The sequence below is a fragment of the Nicotiana tabacum genome, chromosome 24, assembly GCF_000715075.1.
Source record: "Nicotiana tabacum cultivar K326 chromosome 24, ASM71507v2, whole genome shotgun sequence".
Taxonomy (NCBI): Eukaryota; Viridiplantae; Streptophyta; class Magnoliopsida; order Solanales; family Solanaceae; genus Nicotiana; species Nicotiana tabacum.
This window is the reverse complement of record NC_134103.1, coordinates 93,521,095-93,540,400: the sequence shown is the minus strand read 5'-3', so window position 1 is coordinate 93,540,400 and position 19,306 is coordinate 93,521,095.

Sequence of the window (19,306 nt, the reverse complement as noted above, 5' to 3'; positions counted from 1 at the left end):
TAAAGAAGACCGAGAAACCACGTAAGCCAGAACCCGACTCGGCTCCGAAACATCCAATCTAACAAACTGGTTGGCCAAGTCCTGAACATCCAATGCTAATAGCCTCTCTGTTGTCGGTAGATATGCTAAACTACCCAAGCTCCTGCCTTTTGACTCAAGACATCGGCCACCACATTGGTCTTCTCGGGATGATATAGAATAGTGATATCATAGTCCTTAAGCAATTCTAATCATCTCCGTTGCTGCAATTTAAGATCCTTCTATTTGAACAGATGTTGTAGACTCCGGTGGTCGGTATAGACCTCACAAGGGACACCATACAAATAGTGCCGCCAAATCTTCAAGGCATGAATCACTGCTAATTCCAAGTCATGGACATGATAATTCTTCTCATAAACCTTCAGTTGCCTAGACATGTAGGCAATCACCGTACCGTCTTGCATCAATACTGCGCCAAGGCCAATACGTGACGCATCACAGTACACGGTGTAAGACCCCGAACCAGTAGGCAACACCAACAGAACTGGAGCACCCCAAGGTGACACACTAGTCCAAATGAAACCCTTATCAAGCAACTCTTGCAACTGCTCCTTTAACTCCTTCAACTCCACCGGGGCCATACGATATGGTGGAATAGAAATGGGTTGAGTGTCCGACAACAAGTCAATACCAAAATCGATATCCCTATCGTGCGGCATATCCGAGAGATCTACCGAAAATACATATGGATAGTCTCTCACTACCGGAACTGACTCTGACATCTCTCACAAAGGCTAGATATGCATCACACCCCTTCCCAACCATCCGTTGTGCTTTAAGGAAGGACACAACCCTACTAGGAACATAATCCAAAGTACCCCTCCACTCCAACCGCGGTAAAATTAGCATAGCTAACGTCACCGTCTTGGCGTGACAATCAAGAATAGCATGATAGAGCGACAACCAGTCCATGCCCAAAATAACATCAAAGTCTACCATACTGAACAACAATAGATCAACTCTGGTCTCAAAACCGCCAATAACAACTAAACACGACTGATACACACGGTCAACAACACATGCGTGGACACATAAATAGGAGAACTCAAAGAATCACGAGATATACCCAAATACGGAGCAAAGTAAGATGATACATATGAATAAGTGGAGCATTGATCAAATAAGACTGATGCATCTCTATGAAAAACCGTAACAATACCTGTGATAACTGCGTCTGATGGAACCGCCTCCGTCCTACCCGGAAAAGTATAACATCTTGCTTGGCCTCCCCCTTTAGGGCGACCCCTACCCGCCTGACCTCCACCCCTAGCTGGCTGTGCAGGTGGTGCGACAACTGGTGCAGTAACCGCGATCTGAGAAGTCTGGGGACCCTGTGGAATACGTGGAGCCTCAGTAGTTTATGGAGATACACCCCTCTCGAGTTTGGGGCAGTCCCTCACCCTATGACGAGTATCACCACACTCAAAGAAAACTCTGGGAGGATGCGGCTGCTGTAACTGACTCGAGCCTGGTCGGCTGGACTGACCGCTGAAAGCACCCCGTGCAGGAGGTGCATTAGACAGTGGCGGTGCATAATGGGCAACCTGAGACCTAGGAGTAGCCGGAGCACCATTAGAGGCTAGAAGTGTTGAATGAACTGGACGGCTCACATACCCTTCACCATGACAGGCTGCAACTGGGGCAAGGGCACCACTATATCTGCTAGAATCTCGAGGCCTCTTGGCCTCCCTGTCCTCTCTCTCCTGGCCCCGCATACCCTCCAATCTCCGTGCGATCTCTACCACCTGCTGATATGGGGTATCTGTCTCCAACTCTTGAGCCATGCTGAATCTAATAACATAGTTGAGTCCCTCGATAAATCGACGGACTTGCTCTCTGACTATGGAAGCTAAGGCAGGTGCATGTCTGGAAAACTCACTGAATCTGATAGCATACTCTGACACGATCATATTACCCTGGCGCAGCTGCTCCAACTCTGCGCGCCATGCATCCCGAAGGCTCTAAGGAACAAACTCTCTCATGAACATCTCTGAAAATTGAGCCCATGTGAGTGAAGCTGCCTTGGCTGGGCTACCCTCCTCATAAGCCCGCCAATACTGATACGCTGGTCTCGACAGCTGGAATGTAGTAAAAGCAACCCCGCTCATCTCCACAATACCCGTGGTACGGAGAATACAGTGACACTTCTCTAGAAAACCCTATGCATCCTCTGTAGCTAGGGCACTGAAAGTAGGAGGGTGGTACTTCTTGTACCTCTCGAGTCTCAGCTCCTCCTCCTCAGATGCTGTTTCCCTAACCTCAGGAAAAATTGGGACAACCGACTGCACTGGTATAACCTCTGGGACCTGGTCAATATGGACCCGCTGCTCTAGGGTACGAGCCGCGGGAGTCTGTGCTCCTCCCCTAGCCTGAGATATGGCTGGTGCAAGTGGAATCAACCCCGTCTGAGCAAGAGTACCAAACATGCTCAAGAACTGGGCGAGGGTCTCCTGAAGTGCAGCAACAGGCACCTCAGGTGCCTGCCCCCCAACTGGAGCTACTAGTGTCTCCTCTATCGCAGCTCGGACAAGTGCTCTGGCTACACCTCGTGCCTCTCGCGGATCTAGCAGGGGGAGAAAGTGTCTGATCGTCGGATCCAGCGGTGTGTGTCCTCACCATCTGTGAGAGAATAGAAAGAAAAAGATTCAGAATTTAGAAGTCAACAAATTTGCATGATGAGGAATCAAAGAAGTGAAGTTTCCTAACAGTTCCATGGCCTCTCGAAGATAAGTACAGATGTCTCCTTACCGATCCGCGAGACTCTACTAAACTTGCTTATGACTAGTAATACCTATGAACCTAGAGCTCTGATACCAACTTGTCATGAACCCAATCTCCCTCCGTAAGATATCGTGATGGCACCTAGTCTCTAAGACTAGGTAAGCCTAACATACATGAAGGAATAACAGAAATAATAAAGGATATTCAATTTAAATCAACAGACTATCATAAATAATTCCATAACACAACTGACCATAACTCCCAAAATCTGGTGAGATCGAGTCATAAGCACTACATGAATATACCGAACCAATCCCTAATACATCATTTGTCTAAGTAAAGAGTAAACAGAAGGAAAGAGACAAGATAGAGGGTGACTCTGAGGCCTGCGAATGCCGACAAGTATACCTTGAAGTCTCCGATCCAAAGCTCAACTCACGGTTGCCTGGGCTGGTATGAAATACCTGGATTTGCATAAAAATATGTGCATAAATATAGTATGAGTACACCACAACGGTACCTACTAAGTATCAAGCCTAACCTCGATAGAGTAGTGACAAGGTCAGGTTAAGATACCTATTGGAATAAATAAAGAAATTGAACATGTATGGTACAATATAATAATGGAAACAAGGAAATGATAAAATGAAAAGATACAACAAGAATAGCTACACTGCAATTAAGGAAATAAAGACATCACGGGAGAAACACATAAAAAGAATACCAAAGAAACGATGCAAACAAAACACAAGTGATGTTAATGAAAGGTAACAACAAGAATCACTACTGAGATACCGCCTCGTAGTCTTATTTCACAAATCAAATCACAATATGTCCTTATACTACCGCGGGAGCCTTGCATTTAGTTTTGAAAATTATTTTCCCGAAATAGCTACCCGCGTTTTAGCCCACCTTATCACACCGCGTGGCTTCAAGTAGCTCCCCTACTAGAAACACGCGTATCAAGCCCACCTTATCTCACCGTATGCGTATCAACCCCAATCCTTATATCACTGCATGCGTATCAATATCACAAATCGCACCTCAAGTGCCCAAAACCACAACTTGCCAAAGAAGTCAACAACAATAATGTTTCTACAATAAATAGCCCATGGCTCAACCACAATATGTATAAGAGTCTCAACAATAATAACCGAAAGTGAATATCTCAACAAGAATGGTATTTCAATCATTTACAACTTTGCCTCAATGTGAATCACGGCCCTTATAACTTCAAACACCATAATACAACAATAATATATTCCAAGAAATAACAACTTTAAGTAAGGTAACTCAACAGTTAAATAATTAATAAGGAAATGAGAGAATAATAACTTCAACTAAGCATGTAAGGTAAATAACAAGTAAGAGATGAGATATGTATTAACAATGTCAAGTAAATCACGTAAGGATAGATTAACGATGATGAAAATAACATGTTATGACAATTCAATTAAAGGCATTAAAAGAATCTACATAACTTTAACCTATCGATTACCATATTTAGCCCATGTACCCACTCGTTATCTTGCGTATACATCCTTCACGTACCACAAATAACATAAAACAACACCAATCCTAAGGAGTAATTCTCCCACACAAAGTTAAGCAAGACACTTACCTCAAAACACGCTAACTCAATCCGCTAGTAAGCCCTTTTCGCAAATATCCAACTTCAAACGGCTTGAATCTAGCCAGAATAAGTTTATACCATAAATACAAACCAAAAGAAACTATTTCAGACAATAAAGTTGTAATATTTAAAGAAAACAAAAAGTCAACTCTGGGCCCGCATCTCGGAACATGACCAAACTTACAAAATTCGAACACCCATTCTGTAAAGCCCCATAAATTTCTAGCTTAAAATTTTAATAATCTTGAAGTTCATAACGTAATTAAAGTGCTCGAAGGGTATAAGGACTTGCACGGTTTAAGCGAAATATTTGGAATAATATGCGTATAGGATATGAACTAATATGGTAGGACGGATACTTAAGAATAAACTAAGTTACCTGACTTTTAGTTGGAAAACAAAGTTGATGAAATTTACTAGTATCCAAGTGTATTGAATAATTTCTTATTAGCTAGTGTAATAAAGGATAAGTAGCCTATATATTAGTTCAAAATATGGTGAGAGAAGCCAAGTAAACAACTAGAAAGAAAGAAAAAGTTGAGCAATTATTTAGCTATGTCCCACGTGCCCACTAGTGAAAACTTTAGCAAAAATAAGTCCACTAAATTAGTGGCAATTGTATGCCTCTTTCGTTGGCTACTTTCAAGAAAGAAAGAAAACAAAGTTTCTGTTTTCTCAAGCTTGCTCACCGCAAGTCTGCAACTGCTTGGGTTATCTTGAGAGTTTGATTTCACGAGAATTTTGTAATCAAAAGTGGCAGATTGACTCTCATTCAGAGGTACCCATAAACTCTTCTCTGGTAAAAACTGTTTATCTACTATCAATTGAGATATGGGTAGGATTTTGAGATTTGAATTTTTTTTTTTATAAAAATAAATATTTTTTTTTAAATGCTTGGGATTTATTCAATAATGTTCTTACAATATAGTAAGAGCCTTGGATGTATTTACTATGAATTTATTATTGGAATCATGATTACCCATTGTTGGGCAATGATGAAGTTTGGAAGGAAAAAAATAGAAAACTTCGTAGTTATAGCTTGTTTTAATGAGTTGTGGGATTAAACGTTACATATCGATTTATTGAGTTATTACACACTAGTTAGTGTTTTAAAACCTAAGTGGGATTTTCCTAGAACAAGAGAACTGTGTATATAGTTGTATTCTTTGGACATGAATTAATTTAAGTTGAACTCAATTGTCATGTAGTTAGAGAAATTGGTGACTTGGGATTGCCTGAAAGATATGTGGAGGCAAAGTTGAGCTTGTAATTGAGGTGACTTGAGGTTTACTTTCCTAGTAGGGAATTCTATTAAAGCCCTTGTGCTCCATATGCTAGATAAAGCTAAGTCATGTCTTCTCGTGATCTAATACTCAATTCACTTTATTCTTATTTAGTACGACCTTATATGTGAAATGAATACATGCTTATGTGTATTACCAGTTGTTATGTACCTTTATTTGTGATATTCATATTCAGTAGGGAGAAGTGGCCAACCTACTCCATCGTGAGTGCCATGATGTCAGGGTTACCTACCCCACGCTCGCAGGTGCCAACTGTTTGTTGGGGAGATACGTCGACACTCCCCCATGGCTATTATGCGTAACAATTAAATTTGCAAAGCTACGTCTTAAAATATATATAACTCAATTTCTATTTCAGATATCAGTTATGGGCTCAATTTCTACGTTAAGTTTCAGTTTCAGCTTACAGTTTAACTTACAGTTTCAGTTTCCAGCTTATTGCCAGGTTGTAAAATTTTATATGATTTATATGATTTTCCGTATATCCCTTTTCTTTCTTATAATTTCCAGAAGGTCTCGCTTTGCCTTTTTAGGAGGTAGCCTATGAGACTTACTAGGTATCCTTTGGTGGTACTTAGCACGTTTGGGCCTGTTACATCGTGTGGCAGGTATTAAGGACGCATGTAACGAGGCATGTGGCTAGAAGAGATATTCTAGATTCAGTTTACAGACTCCGTTGATTCACTCCAGCGGTAGTGGGCCCTTTTCAGACTATTATTTATAACTTTTTTAATGTTTATTTTATTTTCGGGGGATGCCCCCATAGGCCATGTATTTTAAATTTTGTTTTTTTTATTCTATAGGCTCATGACTTGTTAGTGGGTCAATATTAAAATATTTTGGGATTTATCCTTTATTTCTTATATTTTATCAGTCAGCTTAAGAACTGCAATTTGATTAGAATTAATATTTAAGCATGTTAGTTTCTTTGCTATTGAATTTGAAGTTTGATATAAATAGTACAGGGTTCACTCAATGAGTGGTAAGGTTTGAGTGCCAATCACGTCCCACCCCAGTTTGGGGACGTGACAAGTTGATATCAGAGCAACTAGGTTTACGGAGTTCTAGGGAATCATGAGCCGTGTCTAGCAGAGTCTCAAATATGCGTATGTTGTGCACCATACTCATATTTGGGAGGCTGCAGGACATGTTAGGAATTTGTTTTTCTCTCCTTTGATTCTTATATCGTGCGTTAGAGTTATACGTTTCAAAATTCTTACACCCATTTATCTCTCGTTTCAGCACAAACAAGATGGTTAGAACAAGATCAACTTTATCCTCTGTTGCTAACAATGTTGAGATACTAACTGCTAATCATCAAGAAATAGCACTAGAGGTGCAAGCTGCACTAATAGCACCAGTTGCAGTTAGAGGATGTGGCAGAGGTAGAGGTATATGTCAAAATTCTAGGGGTAGAGGTGAAAATGCCAGAGGTAATCAAGTTGGTGGTAGGGCCACAAGACAAGCACAAGCTCCACCTCAGTAGGTTGTTAATGATCGGGTACCACCACATCAGCAGGATAATCAGATTGATAGAATTTTGGACTTTCTGGAGTCCCTAGCCCCTCCGACTGGTGGTCGGGCTACACCTGTTCATGCTCCTTCTCAGGACCCTCATGATTCAGATAAAGAGGTTATAAGAGATGGTTTTCAAGCTCCAATCGAGGTACCACCACCAGTTGTCCCTGCAAATATTGCCTAGATAGTGCAGTTACCAACAGAAAAAATTGATCCACATGCCTTTCTGAGATTAAACCTTCCTACTTATAATGGTACCGATAAACCAAATGAACCAATGTTATTTTCGGAAGAGATAGAGAAAATGTTTGTTTCTTTGGGTTGTCTTGAAACACAAGCCGCAGAGTTAATTAGGTTTCGATTGAAGGGCATAGTGGGACAATGGTGGAGAGGTTACAAGAAGGCCAGGGATTCTACATTACCGCCATTTACTTGGCCCCATTTCAAAGAAGCTTTCAGGGCCAAGTTTTTGCCTAGCAGTCGGATGGATGAGCTCTGACGTCAGTTCAAACATCTTAAATAGGGTACCATGCAATGACTGAATATGATACGAAATTTACAAAATTGGCAGAGCATGCACCTAATTTGATACAGACAGAGAGAGAAAAAGTTAGAAGGTTCATTGAAGGCTTGAATCCATATATGGCAAAAGATATGACTTCACATCAGGATGACAATATTTATCTTCAGGTTGTCAATATTGCTAGGCGTAAGGAGGCTTTTGATAAAATCGCCAGGGAAGCTAGAGATAACAGCAAGAAGGCTAGAACAATAGGTATTTATAGTGAATTTTCAGTTGGGGGTAAGAACATGAATCATTCAGCTCACATTCAATCAACGACCCACTCATCTCCTTATCCAGCTCCACTCAGACATGGCCAACAGAGTAAAGTCCAGGCCCCTCAGGGGAAAAGTTTAACTAGTCAGGGCCAACCTCGGTTCTCCTATCCTATATGTCCTTTGTGCAGCAAAAGACATCCAGGGAAATGCCTTCTGGGTCAGAAAGGTTGTTTTCACTGCCATGATCTGGGTCATATTAAGAGAGACTGTCCACTGCCTAGACAAGCTCCGGGGAAAACTCCAACCAAATAAGCAACATCCATAGGTAATTCTATAGTTGCACCTCCTCCAGTTCGGGCATCTAATACTCAGACCGGGCGTGGTGCCAATAGAGGTGGAGCTTAGGGAGGTGGCAGACCAGCCAGATTCTATGCAGTTCTAGACAGGCAGAATGCTAAGGTGTCTAACAGAGTTATTACATGTATTCTCTCGGTTTGTGGTCGCCTTGCTTATGTATTAGTTGATCATGGTTCAACTTTCTCCTATGTGGCTCCTTATTTTTATGTAGAGTTTGGAAAAGCACCAGAAAAATTAGGGGTTCCGTTTGAGATTTCCACACCTATACGGGAATCTGTTAAAGTTGAGTATATATTCAGAAACTACATCATCACAGTTCAGGGCCGAGAAACATTAGTCGATTTGAACATGTTAGATATGGTAGACTTTGACATCATAGCTGGCATGGACTGGTTATCTTTTTGTCATGCTACAGTTGATTGCCACGCGAAGACAGTTAAATTCTCATTTATTGGGGAAGATCCAGTTATAATTAGAGGTGAAGTGGGTACGCCTGTAGGTAAGTTTATATCTTACCTTAAGGCTAGAAAGCTAGAAAGCTAGTGAGCATCGAGTGTTTGGCGTATCTAGCACATGTGCGAGATATGAAAGCTGACTCCCCAATGCTTGAATCAGTACAGATTGTGAAAGAGTTTTTGGACGTGTTCCCGGATGATCTCCCAAGGATACCACCAGATAGGGAGATTGAGTTTGGCATAGACACATTGCCAGGAACTCAACCAATCTCGATTCCTCCTTACAGAATGGCTCAATCTGAGCTAAATGAACTCAAGAAGCAGTTACAAGACCTCTTAGATAAGGGTTTTATTCTACCTATTATTTCACCCTGGGGTGATCTAGTGTTGTTCGTGAAAAAAAAAAGATGGTTCTCTACGGATGTGTATAGATTACCGCATGTTGAATAAGGTTACTATCAAAAATAAATATCCACTGCCCAGGATAGATGACTTATTTGATCAGTTGCAGGGTGCCAAGTATTGCTCAAAAATAGATTTGAGATTGGGATACCATCAATTAAAAATCAGAGAAGCAGACATCCCGAAAACATCTTTCAGGAGTCGGTACGGTCATAATGAATTTTTAGTGATGTCCTTTGGGTTGACCAATGTACCAGCAACTTTTATGGACTTAATGAACAAAGTTTTCAAGACTTTCTTAGATACCTTTGTCATAGTATTTATCGATGATATTTTGGTATATTCCCGTTGTGAGACCGAGCATGAGAATTACTTGAGAACATTTCTTCAAATACTCAAGGACCGTCAGCTTTATTATGCCAAATTTTCCAAATGTGAATTTTGACTTAATACAGTTACATTTTTGGGACACGTGGTCTCGAAATAAGGCATTAGAGTAGACCAATAGAAAATAGAAGCAGTTAAGAGTTGGCCTTGGCCGACAACCCCTACAGAGATTCATAGTTTTCTAGGGTTGGCAGGTTACTACTGCGGTGTTGTAGAAGGGTTCTCTTCATGAGATTCCCCATTGACAAAGTTAACTTAGAAAAATGTGAAGTTTTAATGGTCTGAAGCTTGTGAGAAGAGTTTTCAAGAACTTAAGAACATGTTGACTATAGCCCCAATCCTGAGTCTACCTACCCATATAGGTAAATGTATGATCTATTGTGATGCTTCCAAAGTAGGACTAGGATGTGTTCTTATGCAGAATGACAAGGTAATTGCTTATGCTTCTAGGCGGTTAAAGAATCATTAGAGAAATTATCCTACCCACGATCTTGAGCTAGCGGAAGTTATTTTTTCTCTAAAAATATGGTGTTACTACCTTTATGGAGAGCAATATGACATTTATACAGATCATAAAAGTTTACAGTATATATTCAAGCAGACAGAGTTGAACCTGAGACAACGCAGATGGTTGGAATTACTTAAGGATTATGATTGCAATATCCTTTACCATCCCGGCAAAGCGAATATGGTTGCTAATGCTCTGAGCAGAAGATCCATGGGGAGTTTGACTAGGTTGTGTGTGGTCAAACGTCCAATAGTTAAGAAAGCCCAACAAATAGCTAGCCAAGGGGTTCGTCTCGATGAGAAATATGATGGAAGGTTGATAGCAAGTATGAGTACTAAGTCTACTCTAGTAGAGCAAGTTAAAGCCAAACAATTTGATGACCCTAGATTGCTTAAGCTCAAGGAAGGTGTCCTTAGTGGCAAGATTGAGAATTTTGCACTTGATGAGAATGGTATGATGAGACTTAATAGCCGTTTATGCGTGCCTAATGTAGAAGATCTTCGAAGGGCAATTATGGTAGAAGCTCATAGCTCCAGATATTCAATACATCCAGGTTCTTCCAAAATGTATCATTATTTGAGGGATGTTTATTGGTGGAATAATATGAAGCGAGATATTGCAGATTATGTATCACGGTGCCTTTTCTGTCAGCAAGTAAAAGCTGAACACCAGAGGCCAGGTGGCTTAGCTCAAGTCATTGAAATACTAGAATGGAAATGGGAAAGAATAAATATGGATTTTGTGGTGGGCTTTCCGCGAAATTTTAAGAAACATGACTCCATTTGGGTCATAGTAGACTGACTCACTAAGTCAGCTCACTCTTTGCCAGTCAAAACAACCTACACAGCACCCCAGTATGCAATATTATACATAAAGGAGATTGTTCGGTTGCATGGTTCTCCCATGTCTATTATTTCTGACAGGGGTGCACAGTTTACTGCCCAGTTCTGGCAGAGTTTTCAGGAAGGTCTCAGTACCCGAGTTAATCTAAGTACAACTTTTCACCCTCAAACGGACGGGCATGACGAGAGGACAATTCAAACCTTGGAAGATATGTTACGAGCATGTGTTCTTGATTTTAAAGGAAACTCGGATGATCATCTACCTTTGATTGAGTTCGCATATAATAACAGTTATCAAGCGAGCATTCAGATGGCCCCATTTGTGGCCCTATATGGGAGGCGATGTCGTTCGCCTATAGAGTGGTTTGAGTTAGGTGAAACGAAGCTTATTGGGCCAAACATAGTACATGATGCCTTGAAAAAGGTGAAACTTATTCAGGAACGACTTAAAATAGCTCAAACCCGACAAAAGTCATACTTAGATATAAGACACCGCGATCTTGAGTTCAAAGAGAGTGACTATGTATTTTTAAAGGTGTCTCCAATGAAGGGTATCATGAGGTTTGGTATAAAAGGGAAGCTTAGCTCAGGATATATAGGGCCTTATCCAATTCTTAAAAGGATTGGACTTGTGGCGTATCAACTAGCTTTATCTCCAGAGTTATTTTCTGTGCATCCGATTTTTCATGTGTCCATGCTGAAATAGTATTTTGACAACCTGAGTCATGTACTTGATAGACATGATATAGAGATTAATGATACTCTGACATATGAGGAGGTCCCTGTAGCTATAATAGACAGGCAGGTTCGTAGACTTCGAACCAAAGACGTTGCTTCAGTGAAAGTAATATGGAGAAACCACTCAGTTGAGGAAGCTACGTGGGATCCCGAGGAAGCCATGAAGAAAAGATATCCTTATTTGTTCGAGATTTCAGGTACATAATTCATTTTAAGCTTTAAAATATTTATATTGTCAAGTTATGTGATATTTGTGCTTATAATGATGTACCCGCCAAAATAATTTTACATCACTAGTGGCCACTGATTTATATTATTTTTCTTAAATAATATAAAATATTTATATTGGTTATGTCCCACGTGCCCACTAGTGAAAATTTTAAGAAAAATAAGTCCACTAAATCAGTGGCAATTGTATGCCTCTTTCGTTGGCTACTTTCAAGAAAGAAAGAAAACAAAGTTTCTGTTTTCTCAAGCTTGCTCACCGCAAGTCTGCAACTTCTTGGGTTATCTTGAGAGTTTGATTTCACGAGAATTTTATAATCAAAAGTGGCAGATTCACTCTTATTCGGAGGTACCCATATACTCTTCTCTGGTAAAAATTATTTATCTAGTATCAATTGAGATATGGGTAGGATTTTGATATTTGAATTTTTTTAAAAGAATTAATAAATAAAAGGATTTTAAATGCTTAGGCTTTATTCAATAATGTTATTACAATATAGTAAGAGCCTTGGATGTATTTATTATGAATTTATTATTGGAATCATGATTACCCATTGCTGGGCAGTGATGAAGTTTGGAAGAAAAAGAAATAGACAACTTTGTAGTTATAGCTTGTTTTAATGAGTTGTGGGATTAAACGTTACAAATTGATTTATTGAGTTATTACGGACTAATTAATGTTTTAGAACCTAAGTGGGATTTTCCTAGAATAAGAGAACTGTGTATATAGTTGTATTTTTTTTACATGAATTAATTTAAGTTGAACCCAATTGTCATGTAGTTAGAGAAATTGGTGACTTGGCATTGCCTGGAAGATACGTGGAGGCAAAGTTGAGCTTGTATTTGAGGTGAGTTAAAGTTTACTTTCCTAGTAGGGAATTCCATTAAAACCCCTGTGCTCCATATGCTAGATAAAGCTAAGTCATGTCTTCTCATGATCTAATACTCAATTCACTTTATTCTTATTCAGTACGACCATATATGTGACATGAATACATGCTTATGTGTATTACCAGTTGTTATGTGCCTTTATTTGTGATATTCACATTCAAGAGGGAGAAGTGGCCAACCTCCCCCAGCGTGAGTGCCATGATGTCAGGGTTACCTACCCCACGCTCACACATGCCAACTGTTTGTTGGAGAGATAGGCCGACATCCCCCGTACGTCTTCCCAGGTGCTCACGTACTCATGGCCATTATGCGTAACAATTAACTTTGCAAAGTTACGTCTTAAAATATGTATATATATAACTCAGTTTCTATTTGAGATATCAGTTATGAGCTCAATTTCTACGTTAAGTTTCAGTTTCAGCTTACAGTTTAGCTTACAGTTTCAGTTTCCAGCTTATTGCGTGGTTATAAAATTTTATATGATTTATATGATTTTCCGTATATATCCATTTTCTTTCTTATAATTTCCAGAAGGTCTCGCTGCGCCTTTTTAGGAGGTAGCCTATGTGACTTACTAGGTATCCTTTGGTGGTACTTAGCACGTTTGGGCCTGCTACGTCGTATGACAGGTATTGAGGATGCAGGTAACGAGGCATGTGGCTAAAGGAGATATTCTAGATTCAGTTTACAGACTCCGTTGATTCATCCCAGCGGTAGCGGACCCTTTTCGGACTATTATTTATAACTTTTTTTTTTACGTTTATTTTATTTTCGGGGGATGCCCCCATTGGCTATGTATCTTAAATTTTATTTTTTTCCGATTCTAGAGGCTCATGACTTGTTAGTGGGTCAATATTAAAATATTTTGAGATTTATCCTTTATTTATTATATTTTATCAGTCAACTTAAGAACTGTAATTTGATTAGAATTAATATTTAAGCATGTTAGTTTCTTTGCTATTGAACTTAAAGTTTGATACAAATAGTATAGGGTTCACTCAACGAGTGGTAAGGGTTGAGTGCCAATCACGTCCCACCCCAGTTTGGGGGCGTGACACATTCAATAAAGAGTCCAAACATACTAAAATTATTCAAATTCGACCTCAAATCGCCTTTCAAATCCTCAAAATACGGTCTATGAAGTTTTCATAATTTTTCCCAACTTTTCTAACACAAAATACTAATTAAATGGTAGAAACAATGATGGGTTGATGTATAATAGCCAAATCCGAGTTAGAATCACTTACCCGATCTATTCCTTGAGAATCCCTCTCAAAATCGCCACAAACCGAGTTCTTTTAGTCAAGTCAAAAGATGAAGAATGAAATAAAACACACGTTTTTGAAATTAAGTACTGCTGCCTAGTCATTGCCTTTCACGATCGCGGAGAACAAACCTTCCCCAACTCACAAAATCTCTTTCACAATCACGGAGAACAAACCTTCCCCAACTCATAAAACCTACTTCGCGATCGCGTGAAGCCCGTCGCGAACGCTATGACTAGCTTCCTCAACTTACGCGATCGCGTCCTAGGCCACGCGATTGCGAAGTACATCGCGTGCCTCAACCCCAGCCTCTCCTTCCTTGTACGCAAATGCGGTTCAACTCACGCGTTCGCGATGCACAAGCTCCTCAACCTTCGCGATCACACCCCTTACTTCATGAACGCGAAGAGTGAAATTCCATCAGTCCCTAAGGACTCTACGCAACCACGGGAGTATCTTCTCGAACGTATAGAAGGAAACCAAAATAGGAAAAACTAGCAGTTCTATTTCAAGAACAAAAAGTCCGAACTCAGTCCGAAACATGCCCGGGGCCCCCATGACCCCGTCCGAACATACCAACAAGTCCTAAAACATGATACGAACTCGCTCGAAACCTCAAATCTCATCAAATAGCACTAAAACTACGAATTACACATCGATTCAAGCCTAATAAACTTATGAACTTGTAACTTCTAAAACTAATGCAGAAATATACCAAACCAACTCCAATTGACCTCAAATTTTGCACACATAATTGACACAACAGACCTATTCCAACTTCTAGAACCGAAATCCGGACCCGATATCAATAAAGTCAACTCTCAGTCAAACTTCTCAATCTTCCAAACCTTCAACTTTTCAACTTTTGCCAATTCACGTCGAAACGACCTACGGACCTCCAAATTAATATCCGGATACGCTCCTAAGTCCAAAATTACCATACGGAGCTATTGGAACCGTCAAAACGCCATTCCAGACTCGTCTACATAAAAGTCAAACTCCGATCAATTCTTTCAACTTAAACTTCTAACTATGTGACTAAGTGTCCCATTTCACTCCAAAAACTCACCCGAAACCAAAACTAACTACCCCAGCAAGTCACATAATCACAATATAATATAGGGGAGACAGTAAATTGGGGAATGAGGCAAAAATATTCAAAACGACTGGCAGGGTCATTACATACATTACATTCATTTCTCATCGAGGAACGAAACCCAAACAAAAGAAGAAAACATCTTGGAGTACTTGAAGGGGTGTCAATGGTTCGGTTCGGTCCGTTATTTTATAAAATTTATACCATACTAATTTTTCGGTTATTCTATTATGTATAACCAAAATTAGACTTTTCAAAACCGTCTCAATCATGTCAGTTTCTCTTCGGTATCGGTACGGTTTGGTTAATTTTCGGTATTTTTTAAATGTCATATAAAAGTCATTAGTAGAAGTAGAATGCAATAACATACATACTTTTATAGGACTTAGCAAAACTCTCTAGATATTTTTACTATTTAAAGTGTGATGAACTAAGAAAACATAAAAGATAGCGAGACCATCAACTATTCTATAGCAGCATAAAAGAAACTAAGCAATGATAAAGAAAATATAAATCACACAAGTGGAAAGATATTAACCAAGTTGGAACTCAAGAATAAGGTCTATAGAAGATTAAATATTCAAAAAAGATAAATCTAAATCATACAGAAGGAAACATATTCAATACATTGTAGTTTGTTACTCATAATCGCTAGAATACTTTGTGTCTTAGCTTGCTAGTAAATATGTTGGAAATAATTAAGTTTCAGTAGGAGTAACATAATAGGTTTAAAATTAGGATTTTGAGTTTAATTACTTGTTGGCTTGTAACCGTGTTCATAATTCTAAGGCCAAAGGCCCCCCCAATTTAGGAGGATCCTTTTTTCATAATTCCAAGGACAAGGATAAATTTAATGCTTTTATTATTTTTAAACTTAATATACAAATATTTCATAAGTAAATTTATTCGGTACGGTTCAGTATTTCTTCGGCTTAATCTATATTATTATAAAAGTATAAATACAATATCGGTTTACCAAAATAATCTTAAAATATTGAGCACTTTAATAACCTTATTTAGGATAAAATTATAATTAACTATGAAGTCAATAAAATCACTGAGAAAAAAGGGAATACTTTACTAATTTAACGCCAAAACCCTTCTTTGTTGCCGTGTAGGAGAGCTGGAGACTACATGTGTATTTCTACAGCAACTCTAGAACCAAAGATCACAAATTTATAAGAATTCATTCCGTTTTTCAAAGTAAGCCACTTATATAAAGTAAAGTAATAAGATATCACTGTATAATCTTATGCGAATTAAATTTATCCTTCAAAATTTATTGTGCTAGATAAACATTACTTTTGTCTTGATCGTATTTTTTTAATTTCCTCCTAAATATTAGTTTCACGAACAAGATGCAAAAGAATTCTTTTTGTGATACAATTTTTAGAAGATAACAAATTTAATGAGAAAATTCATAAAGTAATTATTATTTTCCAATTATTAAAGAACAACTAAGAATTTTTTAAGAATATAAATGTATGAGAAAGAAAAAGAAAAAGGTTGGTAAGAGTCAATACCATTGATACTTTTGCAAATATAAATATCTAAAAGTGGAATGCCAGATCGGTCTTTTACTCTTTGTAAATAACATTTATGGTGGATAAAATTATAATTACGATTAAATATTCAAAAAAAGAGGTGGAATAATCTTAAGAATTTGAATGAACAGAAAATAAATTATTTTTTATATTAAGACCAAATAATCAAATCTTTCAATTAATTATTAGCAATATAATCCAGTTCAATTATTTTTTAAATTCATTGTGAGTAAACTTATTTTTCAAGTTAAAAGAAAATCTTAAGGTACATAAATGTATTCTATTAAAGGAGCGGTAGAGATTAAAAGAAATTAGATCACAAAGTAAAAAAGATTAATATAGTATTAAGAAGGCCATACAAGTGTCTAAGGAAGCACAATCAAAGTTAAATTTTGATAATCCCGCTATACCATAGTATTAAGAAGGCCATACAAGTGTCTAAGGAAGCACAATCAAAGTTAAATTCTGAACAAGAACAAGCTTTCAAGACTATATTATAAAGAGTTGACTATGGTATAGCGGGATTATCCTTTGTAGATGTCTCTGACGGAATCGAAATAATATTCCTATGTCATTACTTATAAATGTCAGATCAAGAGGCATGATATTGTTAGTAATAATAATAAGTGGTGTACCCACAATAATTTTATTATGAGGTCTTACAACTCACTTTAGATTTCATATACCTCTTCAAAAGATTAAAATAGCCATCACAAACATATCAAAGCAGAGCAATAGTGCTAAATTTATAAGGAAAGCCAAATTAATATTATGGGATGAAGCATGTATGGCTAAGCGTCAAAGAATCGAAACAATTACCTAGAGTTCTAGAGATATATTGGACATCAATGAACCGTTTGGTAGAAAAGTAATAGTTTGTGAGGTGGTTTCTGTCAAGTACTATCAGTAGTTCCAAAATCGACAAAAGCAAAGACCATATAAGCTAGCTTGCCAAGATTATACTTATAGCCTCAAATAAAAAAATTTCAAATGACAAGAAATATAAAAGTAAGAATAGATCTAACATTCAGCGACTTCTTGCTTCCGGACGAAAACGAAAAAGATGATTTGGTTCTTCTAGAATACTTGGTTATCAACCACAATGGTAATATTAGTGCATTTAATAAGAAAAAATATTATCATAATTAGATTAAATGCAATTTTAAGTTTTATGGTAAAAACAAAATATTTTTCAGTTTTGATTCAGCAGAGGATGATACCAACAATTACTACCAAAAGGAATACTCAAATACTTTAATATCAAATGGCCTTCTACCATCCAGGTTTGTTGTCAAGTTCATTATTTCTTACGTATGTTAGTGTCACCATATATATAATATACTAAGGTAAAATTGATCTTCCATTGCATATATGTTAATTTTGAAGAAAAATATGCACGTCATGCTGCTGAAAAACTTAAATCCGCCGAATAACATATGTTATAGTACACATATAGTATATAGAAATTTTGACAATAATGTCATATACATGTAGAAATTATGATACTGATCAATGTGCTTCTAAGTATGTGTTTATCCCTAAAATTAACTTTTATTTTTCGAAACTAAAGAATATCCTTTTAAATTTGTATAAAAATATTTTTCAGTATGTTTATGTTTCATAATTATAATAAATAAAGCACAAGGACATACATCCTAAATATTTGACTATATTTATAATAATATATTTTCTTGCACAAATAACTATATGTTGCACTTTCAAGAGGGATATCAATATCGACAACAAGAGTTCTGGTTATAGTAGAACAACCAAAGCATTAGAAGGAAACATACACAAAAAAATATCGTCTACAAAGAAGTATTTGGTAAGATATCATCACATTAGATACATTTAAGTTATAATTATTATCTAATCAATATGATTAAATTGATCATTTGTGTAAGTTTTGATGACATCTTTTCATTTTGAATTCACATATTATGTTAATGTAATAATATTTTTCTCATTAATTAATTTCTTTCCTTCTTCCATATAAATAAATATTTAAACCATCATGTGTCACTATTAACGTGCAACACACGTTTATAGAGCTTTATATTGATGTTTAGTCAGCGCTAGTTTCCATTCAGTTTTATATTTTGTTTCGCAAAGTGTCTTGCAATGTGGATCCATGGTCAAATTATGACATTATATGTTCAGAATCCCTTAGTCGCAAGTTGGTACGCTATGTTAGGTGAGGCACCGGGTGACGGTCTCGCCCCCAGGTTTGGGGCATGACAAACTTGGTATTAGAGCAGTTCTGTCCTAGGGAGTCTACAAGCCGTGTCTAGTAGGGTCTTGTTTATAGATGTGTTGTGCACCACATTATATAAGCAGGGAACTACAGGGCATTTAGGAGTTGGTTACCCTTCTTTGAAATCTAAATCGTGCTATAGAACTGAGTTATAGGAAATTTGAATTAAACTTATGTGTTGGTGTTTGCATACACAGATGACGGTGACTAGGAAGACTACGGCTAGCCAGAGGAGAGATACAGCAGCAGGTGAGGGGACCAGCAGGGTACCCCCAGTAGATGGGTCCCAGTCTGAGGCCAAAGGCGAGACCCTTACTCAGCCATTACCGGCTCCTCCACCACCTGAG